Source organism: Stenella coeruleoalba, assembly GCF_951394435.1.
Source record: "Stenella coeruleoalba genome assembly, chromosome: 7".
NCBI lineage: Eukaryota > Metazoa > Chordata > Mammalia > Artiodactyla > Delphinidae > Stenella > Stenella coeruleoalba.
In genome coordinates, this window is record NC_137153.1 from 49,388,607 (window position 1) to 49,405,108 (window position 16,502).

Genomic DNA, 16,502 nt, shown 5'->3' on the forward strand with positions numbered 1-16,502 from the left:
CAGACCAACCCTGATACAGTGTGGAGGAAGGCTACACAAATGATGGAGGTGGATCATGGGGAGGCCACAGATATTTTCCCTCCCCGTTTTGCTAGATATAGAAACTTAATTACAGTCAATGGAAGCTTTCCCCCCCAGCCCCATTCCTGGAGCTGCATGTAAATCTTTACATAGCAACACATCTCGGGTTTTTTTGTTTGTTTGTTTTTTGAGAGGGTGGAGTTAAGGGGCCGGTATCTCTGGTCTTTGGTATTATTATATATCCACCCTAAAAATTGATGACAAACTATTAAAGACATTGCTAGCACCTCTCCCACTTAACATCCAGCAGGAGTGTGATCTGTTTGTGCCCCCAAAGATTTACTCATTTCCCTTTAAATGTATTAGGACACTGCTAAGCACTCCTTATTCCAGATGGAGGGTGGAAAGGCTCTAGACCTGCACTGTCCAATATGGTAGCTACTAGCCACGTATGACTGTTGAGTGCTGGTGTATGAAATATACATGTATTTTGAAGACTTAATTGAAAAAGGTAAAATATCTCATTAATAGTTTTATGTTGATTACATGTTGAAATAATATTTTAGTTACATTAAGTAAAATAAAATATTAACATTAATTTCATGTTTTTAATTTATTGTTTTAAAATTGGCTACTGGAAAACATAAAATTACATATGTGGCTAGCATTTGTGGCTCACCTTACATTTCTAATGGACCGTGCTACTCTAGATACTTGCATGTAAGATGGCAGTATGAAGGAAATGCCTTCCTATCCAATACAAGAGCCTCAGTTGTCCCTTCAAGGCAGTGTCTGGTGAAAGAGAGTAAGAAGGATTAGATTCGAGTGAGAAAAATCAGAAGTAAACATCATAGAGTCTGAGGACAATGGTGTGGGTAGCAGATACTGTCAACACCTTGCCCATGTGCCTCAGTACTCATCATCCCATAAACACTGACTGGTTCTTCCTGTCTAACTGGTTCTTCCACTCGAACACTGCCTGAAGAGTGTTCTCATAGCAGGGATATCCTCCGCTTACAAGTATGGAGGATGGAAGGGCTGTGCATTAAATGTCCTTGAGAACAGACTTCAACAAAGATGAATGGAAATTGATGGATACATGTCCCAGTTTCTTTGCACCTCTTGTGGGATTATTCTGCGGTGGGTTCTGCATCTTCTCCCAGGGTCGTCCCAGATGTGGATTCCCAGTTGCCTGTAGCAGTAACCAGCCCACTGAATACCTTGTTAAGATTTTCTTCTCTTCCTTCTCCTCTACTGGTAATTCCTGGGGTCGCTTCCCAGACAAACTTCTTCTGCTCAATCCTATTTGTAAGGTCTGCTTCTGGAGAAATCCAGCCTAAGGCAGAATGTGTATGATACGTATGTGCCTTCACGTAAGAGCATACAGGCACAAAAGCAGCCTAAACTATTTCCGTTTAGTGCCAGTGTTCATGGATAAACTTGACATCCCAATTCTCCATGAAGGTTTTCTTAATATACTTGCTATCTTGTGCTCTGGTTCTGCATTCATGTCTCACTATTCTGTCCCTGCTAATGCCCTAGCTCCTCCCCTCAAAACCACATCCTCTGAGTGGCTCTGTTCACGAAGCCCTTAGAGTTGCCAAGTTGGGCCAGGTTCTAGAAATACAGGCCATATGTGACAGCCTAAAAGTTTTCCTTCTGACATTTGTAGGAAGGAAAATCAGCCTCCTTCCTCTGAAGGTTGCTTGAAAATGGCCCTTTACCTTCCAGCATCCCCATATTGTGACAAGTTGATAAGCACTCTGCTTTCACCCTCCAATTTTCTCCATCATAAATAGGTTTCCATTTGTAACCCATGTGCGCAGTTTCACCTAGAAGCGGGGAAGAAGGCACACTGCCCTATTTTAGCTCAGCAGGGCTGGAGTACTGGAGAAGATGAAAGGTCAGAGTCACCGACCGCAAGTGTGTCTGAATGATAGTGCTGACAAAATCAGAATGTGCTTTCCTGGGGAACGTGGCCCTTGCGAGATACAGGCCAGGCTATCTCAGCATCTAGGTTGCATTAAAGCAAGCACAGTAATAATAACAATAGAGAATAATAACAAGAGAGAATTTACCATTTCTGGTAGGTCTAGTGCTTTCTAGGCTATGAAACACTTTCCCAAATACCTTCTCCTTTGATTCTTTCAACAACATTTTGAGAGAAGCAAGTGTTATCATGAATATTCTGGTGATTTCTTTGGCACTGAAATCATACCCATGCATATTCTTGTAATAGCTAATTTGTAATACCCAGCTTTATGGCTTTAAGGACACATCCAGGGCTGGTGGAGCGGGTAAAACTGTGTGCAAGTATCATATGATATGAGAACACTCAGTATTTGCAACATTAATTTCCAACAGCGATTTGACCAATTTAACTCATTGTACCCCAATCACTAACCATTTTCTTTATCTTGCTCCTGTCCATAAACTATACAGATATGACCCACTTGCTTAATTTCTTAATCAATACACTAATCCTTGCCATTAGCATAGAACTTGATTTGGAAAGTACTCTGGGTAACAGACTCCTTGGTTTGGTCCCAAGACTGCTTCCCAAGTATTGCCAAGAGTTGACATTCTTTGCGAGTATGGCACAGATTTTCAGGGGAAGCTGAAAGCTGAGAGACAAATGTTTTGTTACCATGTTGTTGTTTCACCCGCTTCTTTGGAAACACTACAGGAAAATACAAACAGATGTGTTGGGAAAGCGGCACTGTCAGAAGGCTACGTTCTATGGTGGGAAAATGCGAAATAAATGATTGAATAAATGGACAAAAGTGAAAAAGACTTTGATACGTCACATAAGGTGGGAATTAGTGTACCTTAAAATGATGCTGTGTTACCAAGCGAGGTGAGTTCATGACAGTTACCAGAGAATCCAGGCGTCAGTCAGCATTCTTGATGGATGTACGTGGCTTCCATTTATACAGAGGTCATAGTGCTATACTAGAATGTAAGCTGCAGAAGGACCAGACTTTGTGTATCCTGTTTCCCACTGTATCACCAGCTCCCACACAGTGTCTGGCACGTAGAGAGCACGCACACGTTTTTTAAAAATAAATGAGTACCTAAGTGATTAAACGAACTTGGCATGTAGTCTATAGTAATTGCATTTCCATTCTGAAGCTACTGGTGTCCTGTGGTGTCTGAGAAAGAAAAATATAAGCTTGTTTTAAGGAAGAAAGTTGAACAGCCCCTTTAAATTTTCTCACACCTCCACTAATGAAGCAAAGGAAAATTCAGTTACGTTTTGTATTTCCCAGTCAAGAGTGGTCTAGCCATAGGGCTGAATGATACTTTTAAAATGCCGGGGAAATAACCCACCAGTTTAATCTGTACAATGCTTAGCCCAAATATCCTCTACATTAACAATATTGTGCAAGAGAGAGTCTGGGGGTCATTAGAGGACCTGAAAACGCCCTGCAATATGTTTGTACAAGATTAGCCCTTCGTCGAAAAGATGTATTCATTCCCGATATGGCCTGTGTCAGGGTTGCTGGCCTTAATGCATGGAACTTTTCCAGTTCATCAAGGCAAGCATGCCCAGAGCTATTTTCTAGGTTTGAAATAAAAGAGCAAGATGTGGTAAGCCTGAAACCTTTGTTACTATTTCCATTCCCCTCTTCTCTATTTCCTGCTTGCTTTTTTACCCACCTGTTTTTCTCTCCTTGCTCAGTAAACAGAGCTGCCCATATGGCAAGCTGTGATAATCTTCCTCACCCCACTCTCCATCCGTGCATTTGGCTTTGGTTTTAATACCAGCGAGTTTCAAATATTGAAACAAAGGCAGCCATTCTTCTCCATTCACTACGGGCTCCACTCAGAGCTATTTCCTTAAAGATCTGAATGAATCCAAAATCTAGCCAGTGCTCCCCTAGTGTGGCTTGTATACGTTCCTGTCTCTGGCTAGTCAACTTTATTTTCTTGTCAATGCAAATCTTTGATTCTGGTACTAAAAAAAATCTGTGTTTTAACTGAAAATACTCACAGGTATTTCGATTTTAATTTGGTACTGTGTATTTTATAACCGTGTTCAAAGAGATGGGAAAAGCAATACATCCAAAAGCTGTCCACTCAATACGGGACATGTTATGCTGCAGAGTCCAGCCACACAGAGATCTTAAAGCACAGAAGTTTAGCTCATGGTACATCCCTATCCCCAACTGGCAGCGAGTTCTGCCCATCAGAATCATTCAGAATTCCAGGCTGGCAAGGGGGCCACCATTTCAAATGTGGGTACTCCAGCCAGCATCTCCAGCGTCCCTGGCCTCAGTCCAGGGAAAGCTTGAACTCTAGAGCAGTGCTTTTCAAACTTTGATTTGAGTGAGCTCACCTGAGGATCTTGTGAAAATGCCAGGTTTGCTTCAGTATATCTGGGCAGGGTCTGAGAATCTATATTTCTAAGAAGAGCTCAGGTGATGCTGCTCTTGCTCCCTTTTTTTCCGTAGCAGAAATCTAACCGGGCAATGAAATGTTCTGGCCCAGAGGTACAGTTTCATTAGGCACATGCATCCTCCCAGCCACAAGGGAGCTGAGAAGTACAAGCCCATCACACCCTCAAATGAGAGAACTGAGAATATTTGGTGACTATCCAGAAACATTAGCATGGTTATTTATGTAGCACAGAAGTAAAGTGAATACTTTTTTTTTTTGCACACTTTGTAAGCTAAACTGGTCAGTGTGTTAAAATGTTAATAAAAAAATTGGCAGGCATTCTTAATACCAGGTTGTATATCAGACTTAGTCATGGGGACTTTTTAAAAACACAAATATCTGATAATTCTAGGGTAGGTATGGTTAAGGCTTGGATATTTGTAATTTTTCTTTTCATAAACTGCTTAGGTAATTCTCAAGGCAGGATTGAAAAACACTGAAACACTAAGCATTTCTCAAGGTATAAAAGCACAATTTGAAGAATGCTTTTGATCACTGATATCACACATCAATGAAGCATACCATAAAAGCTGTTGTATTTTAATTATAATAGAATGTAAATATATGCCTGTGACAACAAATGTTTCTTTAATTTTTCCCCAATTAAAACAAAAATCTCTTTTTGTTTTCTTTTTTAATTACTGTTAATACCTAAGGGAAAACTTTCCATTTAGGGAATCACCTATGGCACGTTATTCAAAGTGCTCAAATATGAAAATGTGTTACCCAAAATGCTGATTTATTCAAGTTTGTGAGATAGTTGAAAGAAAGAAAGGCTGTCACGGAAGGCTGGAAAGCAGGGAAGGAAGGAAGGGGAGGAAAGAAGGAAGGGAGGCGAGGAAGGAGCTGATGTGTGGCCCAGAACCACAGCAGCTGAGGGAACACATTGAGTGCCAACACTGGGATCAGCTAATAGGGAGCTCAGTCTCAGATTCAAGTTTTAATGATTTATGAATATCATTAAAGTGAATCTCCTTGTGCAAGTTATTTCGCCTCTCTAAAACTCAGTTTTCTAATATTTAAAATGAAGACTATAACTACCTCACAGACTGTTGTTAATTAAGCTAAGTGAGAAAAAATGCAAATCTCTTAGCACAGAGGCTAACATATTGTTATCCATCAAAATGGGCAGTTACTGTTTTCGTTGGCATGATAGGAAGGCTCTGGCCACAATATTGCTGTGACGGCACTGGTGATAGAAAAAATAACAATCTCCTTAATTTCCTTTGGAACTGTATAGTATATACAAAGAATTTACCATCATCCTTTGGTATCCCCGAGGGATTGGTTCCAACATCTACAGATGCTCAAGTCCCTTATATAAAATGGCGTAGCACCATGAATGCAGTCGGCATCCACAGCCACGGGTTCCCCATCCTTGCATTCAACCAGTTGCAGATTGAAATCTCACAGTTGAAAATCTGCAGTCGGTTGAATCTGCATACAGGAAACTGGATACAGAGGGCCAACTGCATATTTTCTTTCAATAGTCTGTGTCATCGAACTGTGGTAATGTTTGGAGTTAAGGGTTGCTATTAACATGTACAAAATTAATGAAATGTAGGTTCGATTCGTTGGGCTTCCCAACACGGTGATTTGGGCGAAGGCCACACAAGATAAACAAAAAGGGTGTAAAGGGGAAAATTACGTCATGATGAGATCTGTTTCGTCTCTGTAACACTGTGGTTAGGAAAACAGGCTCTTAAATCTCAAAGACAGACATCTGTCACTTCCTAGTTATGTGGCCAGAGTCAAGGAACTTACCTTATCGAAGTAAGGGTTTCTTCTTCCATAAAGTGGGTGTGAAAATATGACTACTATAGAGATGTTGTTATGCTGTTGTTATTTCCAGTATTGGCTGAGAAAAAAAAAAAAAAAAGAGAGAGGCTTAAAGAGCTTCTGGGGCTTCCCTGGTGGCGCAGTGGTTGGGAGTCCGCCTGCCGATGCGGGGGACGCGGGTTCGTGCCCCGGTCCCGGAGGATCCCGCATGCCTCGGGACGGCTGGACCTGTGGGCCATGGCCGCTGAGCCTGCGCGTCCGGAGCTTGTGCTCTGCGGAGGGAGGGGCCACGGCAGTGAGAGGCCCGCGTACCACAAAAAAAACCAAAAACAAACAAGAGCTTCTGTATAATATCACATAGGTTTTGAGCTAGCTTGTGAGCAAGGGAGCCTTAAAGTTCTCCTCAGCTTCATTAAACTTTAGATGGGCTTCTTTTTGACTCTAGAACCCTGAGTTCCCTTTACTTAAAGCATTTATGTTACAAAACTTCACATTGTAAATAATTTTGATGGAGCAACTCATGGAAGACCAGTTCTTCTGTCAAACCAATTAGAAAAGCTGGAAACAGTTTTTAAAAATCTGATTGGAAAGGTCAGATTGCCACTGAGGCAAATGGGAAAGAAGAGATCCTCAAAAGTGGAGAAGACACTTTCCCCTCAGGGTACCTGCCAGTTGTGGTCCTGGGATGGTGAGAGTCTGAGAAACAGGCAAAGCACAAGAACCAAGGCAGATAAGCAGATGGGGTCTTTTCAATCACATGGGGCTGGTGAATAATTTTCATGTGGGATGGCCAAATAAGACTGGGGGATAAGGATCTCAGACAGTTCAGAGATGGGGGAAAGTGAACACGACACTGGAGACATTTTCCCTTTGAGGCACATACGGAATTCTTAAGATGGTCATGGTAAGAGACTAAGAAGTGAAAACAAAAGGCTGCTACAAAGGAGAGTCGAGGTTTCAACATGCTCAGGTAGCTGAGGAAGCAGTCATTGGCGTTCACGTTCTCCCAAGGAGGGGGCCCTAATAAACACTCCAGGCTCTCAGCTGGAACCCCTGCAGAGCTACATCCTGAGAATGGGGGAAAATTAAAGGCATCTCAGCCTAACCAACACTATAAACCAACTCAGAATCAGATTATATCTGACAGGATTGAGGTGATCTGCCTTCCACTCAAGCCGCCTCCCAGAAAACAGGTGAAGTATTTATGGAGAAAGAGAATGTGGCCCAGAGATTACAATTTTTTTTTATTGGAGTACAATTGCTTTACAATGTTGTGTTAGTTTCTGCTGTACAGTGAAGTTAATCAGCTATGTGTATAAGTATATAAGGATCTCCTTCTTGGATTCTTTCTTGGATCTCCCTCCCCACCCCATCCCACCCATGTAGGTCATCACAGAGCACCGAGCTGAGCTCCCTGTGCTCTACAGCAGGTTCCCACTAGCTATCTAGTTTACACATGGTAGTGTATTTATGTCAAACCTAATCTCCCAATTCATCCCACCCTCCCCTTCCCTGCCGTGTCCACCTGTCCATTCTCTACGTCTGCATCTCTATTCCTGCCCAGCAAATAGGTTCATCTGTACCATTTTTCTAGATTTCACATATATGCGTTAATATGCGATATTTGTTTTTGTCTTTCTGAGTTATTCTGTATGACAGACTCTGGGTACATCCACATCTCTACAAATGACCCGATTTCATTTCTTTTTATGGCTGAGCAATATTCCATTATATATATGTACCACATCTTCTTTATCCATTCATCTTTCAATGGACATTTAGGTTGCTTCCATATCCTGGCTATTGTACATAGTGCTGCAGTGAACACTGGGGTACATGTGTCTTTTTGAATTATGGTTTTCTCTGGGTATATGTCCAGTAGTGGGATTGCTGGGTCATATAGTAGTTCTATTTTTAGTTTTTTAAGGAACCTCCATACTATTCTCCATAGTGGCTGTATCAATTTACATTGATACCAACAGTGCAAGAGGGTTCCCTTTTCTCCGCACCCTCTCCAGCATTTATTGTTTGTAGACTTTTTGATGATGGCCATTCTGACTGGTGTGAGGTAATACCTCATTGTAGTTTTCATTTGCATTTCTCTAATGATTAGTGTTGTTGAGCAACCTTTCATGTGTTTGTTGGCGATCTGTATATCTTCTTTGGAGAAATGTCTATTTAGGTCTTCTGCCCATTTTTGGATTGGGTTTTTTGTTTTTTTGATATTGAGCTGCATGAGCTGCTTGTAAATTTTGGAGATTAATCCTTTGTCAGTTGCTTCATTTGCAAATATTTTCTCCCATTCTGAGGGTTGTCTTTTGGTCTTGTTTATGGTTTCCTTTGCTGTGCAAAAGCTTTGAAGTTTCATTAGGTCCCATTTGTTTATTTTTGTTTTTATTTCCATATCTCTAGGAGGTGGGTCAAAAAGGATCTTTCTGTGATTTATGTCATAGAGTGTTCTGCCTATGTTTTCCTCTAAGAATTTGATAGTGTCTGGCCTTACATTTAGGTCTTTAATCCATTTTGAGTTTATTTTTGTGTATGGTGTTAGGGAGTGTTCTAATTTCATTCTTTCACATGTAGCTGTCCAGTTTTCCCAGTGCCACTTATTGAACAGGCTCTCTTTTCTCCACTGTATATTTTTGCCTCCTTTATCAAAGATAAGGTAACCATAGGTGCGTGGGGTTATCTCTGGGCTTTCTATCCTGTTCCATTGGTCTATCTTTCTGTTTTTGTGCCAGTACCATACTGTCTTGATTACTGTAGCTTTGTAGCATAGCCTGAAGTCCAGGAGCCTGATTCCTCCAGCTCTTTTTCTTTCCCAAATATTGCTTTGGCTATTCAGGGTCTTTTGTGTTTCCATACAAATCGTAAAATTTTTTGTTCTAATTCTGTGAAAAATACAATTGCTAATCTGATAGGGATTGCATTGAACCTGTAGATTGCTTTGGTTAAGTATAGTCATTTTCACAATTGATTCTTCAAATCCAGGAGCATGGTATATCTCTCCATCTGTTTGTGTCATCTTTGACTTCTTTCATCAGTGTTTTATAGTTTTCTGAGTACAGGTCTTTTGACTCCTTAGGTAGGTTTATTCCTAGGTATTTTATTCTTTTTGTTGCAATGGTAACTGGGATTGTTTCCTTAATTTCTCTTTCTGATTTTTCATTGTTAGTGTTGAGGAATGCAAGAGATTTTTGTGCATTAATTTTGTATCCTGCAGACTTCCCTTGTGGTGCAGTGGTTAAGAATCAGCCTGCCAATGCAGGGGACATGGGTTCAATCCCTGGTCGGGGAAGGTCCCACATGCCGCGGAGCAACTAAGCCCGTGTGCCACAACTACTGAGCCTGTGTACCACAACTACTGAAGCCTGCATGCCTAGAGCGTGTGCTCCACAACAAGAGAGCCACTGCAATGAGAAGCATGCATGCTGCAATGAAGAGTAGCCCCCGCTCTCCACAACTAGAGACAGCCCACGCACAGCAACAAAGACCCAATGTAGCCAAAAATAAATAAATAAAATAAATAAATTTATAAAAAAAAATTTGTATCCTGCAACCTTACCAAATTAATTGATTAGTTCTAGTAGTTTTCTGGCGGCATCTTTAGGGTTTTCTATGTATAGTATCATGTCATCTGCAAACAGTGACAGTTTTACTTCTTCTTTTCCAAATTGTATTCCTTTTATTTTTTCTCCTCTGATTGCTGTAGCTAGGACTTCCAATACTATGTTGAATAATAGTGGCGAGAGTGGACATCCTTGTCTTGTTACTGATCTTACAGGAAATGCTTTCAGTTTTTCACCATTGAGAATAATGTTGGCTGTGGGTTTGTCTATATGGCCTTTATTATGTTGAGATAGGTTCTCTCTGTGCACACTCTGTGGAGAGTTTTTATCATAAATCGGTGTTGAATTTTGTCACAAGCTTTTTCTGCATCTTTTGAGATGATCATATGGTTTTTATTCTTTAAGTTGTTAATATGGTGTATCACATTGATTGATTTGTGTATACTGAAGAATCCTTGCATCCCTGGGATAAATCCCACTTGATTATGGTGTATGATTTTTTAATGTGTTGTTGGGTTCTGTTTGCTAGTATTTTGTTCAGGATTTTTGTGTCTATGTTCATCAGTGATATTAGCCTGTAATTTTCTTTTTTTTGTGATATCTTTGTCTGGTTTTGGTATCAGGGTGATGGTGGCCTTGTAGAACGAGTTTGGGAGTTTTCCTCCCTCTGCAATTTTTTGGAAGAGTTTCAGAAGGATTGGTGTTAACTCTTCTCTAAATGTTTGATAGAATTCGTCTGTGAAGCCATCTGGTCCTGGACTTTTGTTTGTTGGAAGATTTTTTATTACGGGTTCAATTTCATTACTTGTGATATGTCTGTTTATATTTTCTAATTCTTCCTGGTTTAGTCTTGGAAACTTGTACCTTTCCAAGAATTTGTCCATTTCTTCCAGGTTGTCCATTTTATTGGCATAGCATTGCTTGTAGTAGTCTCTTATGATCCTTTGTATTTCTGTGCTGTCAGTTGTAATTTCTCCTTTTTCATTTCTAATTTTATTGATTTGAGTCCTCTCCCTTTTTTCTTGATGCGTCTGGCTAAAGGTTTATCAATTTTGTTTATCTTCTCAAAGAATCAAGTTTTAGTTTTATTGATCTTCGCAATTGTTTTCTTAGTTTCTATTTCATTTATTTCTGCTCTGATCTTTATGATTTCTTTCCTTCTACTAACTGTGTTCTTTGTTTTCTAGTTGCTTTAGGTGTAAGGTTAGATTGTTTGTGAGTTTTCTCGTTTCTTGAGGTGAGCTTGAATTGCTATAAACATCCCTCTTTAGAATTGCTTTTGCTGTGACCCATAGGTTTTGGATGGTCATGTTTTCATTGTCATTTGTTTTTAGGTATTTTTTAAATCTCTTCTTTGATTTCTTCACAGACACATCACATGAAAGAGGAGCAAAACAGACAATAGAAACTGTTAAGGACTGAACTGTGTTCCCCCAAATTCATATGTTGAAGCCCTGACCCCCACAATGTGACTGTATTTGGAGATTGGGCCAAGGGAGCTAGTTAAGGTTAATTGATGTCATGAGGGTAGAACCCTGATCCCATAGGGTTGGTGTTCTTATAGAAAGAGGTACTGAAGAGCTCACTCTCTCTTAGCCATGTGCGGACACTGAGAGGAGGAGCCATCTATAAGCTGGGAAAAGAAGTCTCACCAGGAATCCAATCAGTGGACACCTTGATCTTAGACTGCCTACCCTCCATAACCATGAGAAATACATTTTTGTTGTTTAAACTACCCAGTCTGGTATTTTGTTATAGCACCGTGAGCAGGCTAATACAGAAGAATACCCACAAATAAACCTGTTATACTTTTGATTTACAGTTTAGTATCAGTGACAGACTATAGGGTACCTCTGTTCAGATTCCCAGAGCTCTTTGTATGGCATCCTTCTCTCTGGTGTTACATCTCACAAATTCCAGCTGCATCAGCCTAGCCAAACTCTGATATCAGGCTCTTCAGTGAGACAGTGGTGTTCTCCTTGAGTTTCCCCTTTCTGCACTGCAGTCTGGAAATGCCTTCAAGAAGAAAGCTGGAAACTCATAGGGACAACTTAATTTGTTTCCCTTTTCTCAGTAATTGCAGCACTAGACTACTTATCTCAATGTCTAAAAACAGTCGTTTCATTTATTCGACCAGTTTTTAAGTTGTTTACTATGGGAATGCAACTTCTCTACTCCTTCATGGTCAGAAGATGAATTCTCCCTATTCATGTTAAAGACTTTTATCAAACCAGAAATAGTAATTAAAAAAAAATATGATAAAACACATCTACAGCATGCCTCCAGCAAAAATCATTAGACTTACTATGGTTATCATTTCACAGTATATTCAAATATGAATCATTATGTTGTATATTGAAATCAATATAATATGTCAATTGCATGTTAATTTTAAAAAATTACCTTGATGGTAAAATATTGCGTGACACAGATTAAGAGAGAAGGACAAATATTCCTTCTATAATTGCTTTAAATCAGTATCATTCGGAGGTTCTTGCTGGTCCAATAAGGCAAGAAAAATAAGTAAATTCAAACACCTAGGAATAATACTAAGGAAAGAGATGCAAGACCTCCACATAGAAAAATGACAAAACAATTCTGACAAAGAAAAATTTTAAGACCTTCATAAATGGGTGGGATATACTATATTCATAGATTAGAAAATTCAGAATTTTAAAAATACCAATTTTCCTAAATTAACATGTAATATGTTCAATGTATTTCTAATTATAACATTGTCAATTAGTTGACAAGATGGCAGAGAAAATCTAGATGAAGGAAAAATTTGGAAGATTTACCTCACCAGACATTCAGATTTATTATAAAGCTGTAGTTATTGTGACAGTGTGGTATTTGGCAAAGAAACCACATAACAGAATGGAAAGTTCAGAAACAGACCCACATATATACAGTCTCCTCCAATGTAGGTGGAGAAAAAGTGGTTGTTTCCCATTCATAAGTCTGAGTGTCTGGACATAACATATATATTATTACTCAGAAATTCCCCAGTTAGGTATATACTTGACAACAGTGTATCCAAAGTGCCCCCAAACACATGTACAAGAATGTTTATTCTAGTGTTATTCATAGTAGCAAAAAACTGGAAGCAGACCAAATGGTTATCGATAGTAGAATGTATAAAAATTGCAGCATATTCACACAAAAGAAATACTAAATTCATGAAGGGGAATAAACTGTTGATATATTAACAATATGAATATAGCTCATAGGTATATGCTAAGCAAAAGAAGCCAGTCACAAAATAATACATAATGAATGATATCATTTATATGTAGTTCAGAAGCAGGCAAAACTAATATATGGTGATGGAATCCAAGGAAGTTTTGGCATGGGGTGGCCAGTGAGGAGAGGTATGAGAAAGGATGCTGGATGCTGGTTATGTTTTATACCTTCATTTAAGTGGCAGTTATATAAAAGTATTCATGGTCCTAAAAATTCATCAACATCTATACTTATAATTCTTATACTTTTCTGTTTGTATATTATTTCTGTTTGTATATTAGACTTCAGTAAAGTTTATACAAGCACAAATATTACTCCAAAGATATTATGGTAGAGTAAATAAGACCTATACATAGAACCCTATACTATTCAGCAGCGTATGTAAGCTATTAGAAAATTACAACTACATCACTGCGTTATAGTTGAGAATAGAAGAAGATTGGTTCTACCTTGGTGGAGGTGGATGGAATTGGGGATTGAATAAAGACTTTCGAGAGGAGATGAAACGTGAGATGAAACTGAAAAGAAAAGCAGGTGATTGACAGTCAGAAATGAGGAGCAGTAGGTCATTTTAGCAGGATAAATAACATCTCCTCCTCAAAATTGGTTAGGTATGTAAGAAAAGTTGATAGCAGTTTTATTTATTTGGATTATAATCAATAATGTGAAATTAGGTTGGAAAGGAATATTAGGGCTAGATTTTTGAATGACTTCAAATAACAGAATAAGGAATTTGGATTTCTGTAGACCCTGGGGAGTCATTTAGCATTTATGAGCAGAAGAAAGTCATGATCAAAATTATGCTCCAGAAAAATAAATCCATTGACCTCAAGATTATTAGAAGGAGAAGAGAATTGATGTAGCAAGAAAACATAAATGGATATTACAAAAATCTAATTCATTTTCATTTAGCAAACAGTTATTAAAGGTCTACTGACTGACTCAGGCAAAAATCAGTGAACACCTAAATTAGATCACTCAAGTGGGAGGGTGATAAGTGTCATACATAACATCTTTATTGAAGAACAATTTGAAAAATTGTTGAGTACGACTAATAAAAACTTATGGCAGTATGTGAATTAAGAATATATACAGCTGCCGTAAACTGAAATCCCAGTTAATAGCAACCTAAACATATAGGAGTTTTCCTCACGTAATAAGATTGTAGGTAGATATTGCTAGTGTCGTTTCAGCTTCTGAGCAATACCATCACACCCAGGATTGTTACATTTCCTCCAACATTCTGAGGTTGTTGGGTTCCATCCTTTGGTGCAATACCTTTTGTATGGTCACAAATATCTGTCCTGTCTTCAACCCAGCTCCTTGATCAAGGAAGGTAAGAGGGAGGGAATTCTGTGAGATTTTTATAAGAAAGAAAAGGCTTTCTCAGAAACACTTATTGGATTTGCTCTAAGTTTTTGTTGCTGTGACTGATCACATGTCTAACCCCAGTTAAAATGGAGAGTATGAAAGTAGAGAATGAAAACAGGATCACATGATACACGGCCCCTCACAGAATGATGGTCCTCTTATGCAAAAAAAAAGCAAAAATTAATAAATGGGACTATACAAAGCTAATGAACTCCTGCAAAGAAACAACAAAATGAAGCCACAGAAGAAAAATCCACAAAATGAAAAGGAAACCTACAGAATGGGAGAAACTATTCGCAAACCATATACCCTATGAGAGGTTAATATCTAAAATATGTAAATAATTCATACAACTCAAAGCAAAAAATTGAATTTAAAAGTGGGCAGAGGATCTGAAAAGACACTTTTCCAAAGAAGACACACAAATGGCCAACAGATACATGAAAAGGTGCTCTCCATCACTAATCATTAGGGAAATACAGATCAAAACCACAGTGAGGTATCACCTCACACCTGTTAGAATGGCTGTCATCAAAAAGACAAGAGATAACAAATGCTGGCAGGCAGGGATGTGGAGAAAAGGGAGTCCTTGTATACTGTTGGTGGGAATATAACCTGGAACAGCTACTATGGAAAACAGTATGGGGGTTCCTCAAAAAATTAAAAATAGAACAACTATATGACCCAGCAATCCCACTTCTGGGTCTATATCCAAAGGAAATGATAAAAGAATCTCCAGGAGATATCTACACTCTGATGTTCATTGTAGTATTCTCACTAGCCAAGGTATTGAAACAACCTAAGTGTCTGTCAACAGATGAAAAGATGAAGAAAATGTGGTATATAAACAAAATGGGATATTATTTAGCCATGAGAAAGAAGGAAATCCTGCCATTTGCTACCACATGGATGAATCTGGAGAGCGTTATGCTAAGTGAAGTACGTCAGAGAGAGACAAATACTGTATGATGTCACTTATATGAGGAATCTAAAAAAAGCCAAACGCAGAGAAACAGAGTAAAGTGATAGTCACCAGGGGCTGGAGAATGGAGGAAATGGAGAGATGTTAGTCAAATGGTACAAACTTCCAGTTTTAAGATGAAAAAGTTCTGAGGGTTGAGTGTATAGCATCATGATTATAGTTAATAATACTGTTTTATATACTTCAAAGTTGCTAAGAGAGTAGATCATCAGTGTTCTCATCACAAAACAGAAATGGTAATTATGTGATGTGACAGAGGTGTTAGCTAACTCTACAGTGGTAATCATTTTGAAGTATATGTGTATCAAATCAACATGTACACCTTAAACTTACAGAATGTTTTATGTCAATTATATGTCAATAAAGCTAGAAAAAAATTATGATCCTGTTATCAAAGAAAAAGTGGAAAACTGATAATGGTGCTAACACTTTTTCACAGTTGCAACACAACAAAGTACATATAAGAGATGGTACTTGCTCTAAAAGAGTTTATATGATAGCTTTGGGAACTTTGTATGCGTCCATAAGAAATAACTACATTTAATATGAAATTGAGGATTTCCACCTAATGTGTGGGATATATTTTCCATTTGTTTGCTTAATTTTAATTAAGTTGGTCCTTCCTTGCTTGTTCCAAAAAATTTCTTTGATCACATACAATGCAAAATTCAATATAAAATTGGACAATAAAATCATTACAAAAAAATAGAAAAGGAGAAATAGGTGTGACCTGATGAGATCGTTCTGTGGCATGTGTTCTGCATTTTATGACAATTTAGCCAAAAATAGGGTTAGTAAAAAATTTTAGTTTTTTCTTTTTTTTTTTTAGGAATAAACTTCCCATCACTGAAAACATGAAGGACTGACATGAACTTTTTGGGTTTTTATGAGAAATATTAGTAGCAGGAAGCTGAGAAAGTTATGACCTAAATAAGAGTAGCTTCCTATAGACTAAGGCAACGTTTCAGACTAAGTCTTCAGGAGTAATTAATTTTGCGTTCTTTACCGCAGGCTTCAGTTCCTAAACCTGATCATTTTACTTTTGTTTTAATGGTCTTAAGGTTTTAAGATGGCTATGTCCTTAATTGCCATGTTTC

At 38.6% G+C, this 16,502-nt stretch overlaps 1 protein-coding gene across 7 annotated transcripts in view; it reads left to right on the top strand.

The window, feature by feature from the left end:
* The window catches only part of CAAP1 (caspase activity and apoptosis inhibitor 1), a 1,159,962-nt gene that overhangs the window by 935,376 nt on the left and 208,084 nt on the right, over positions 1-16,502 (top strand). The gene's annotated exons all lie outside the window — the stretch shown is intronic.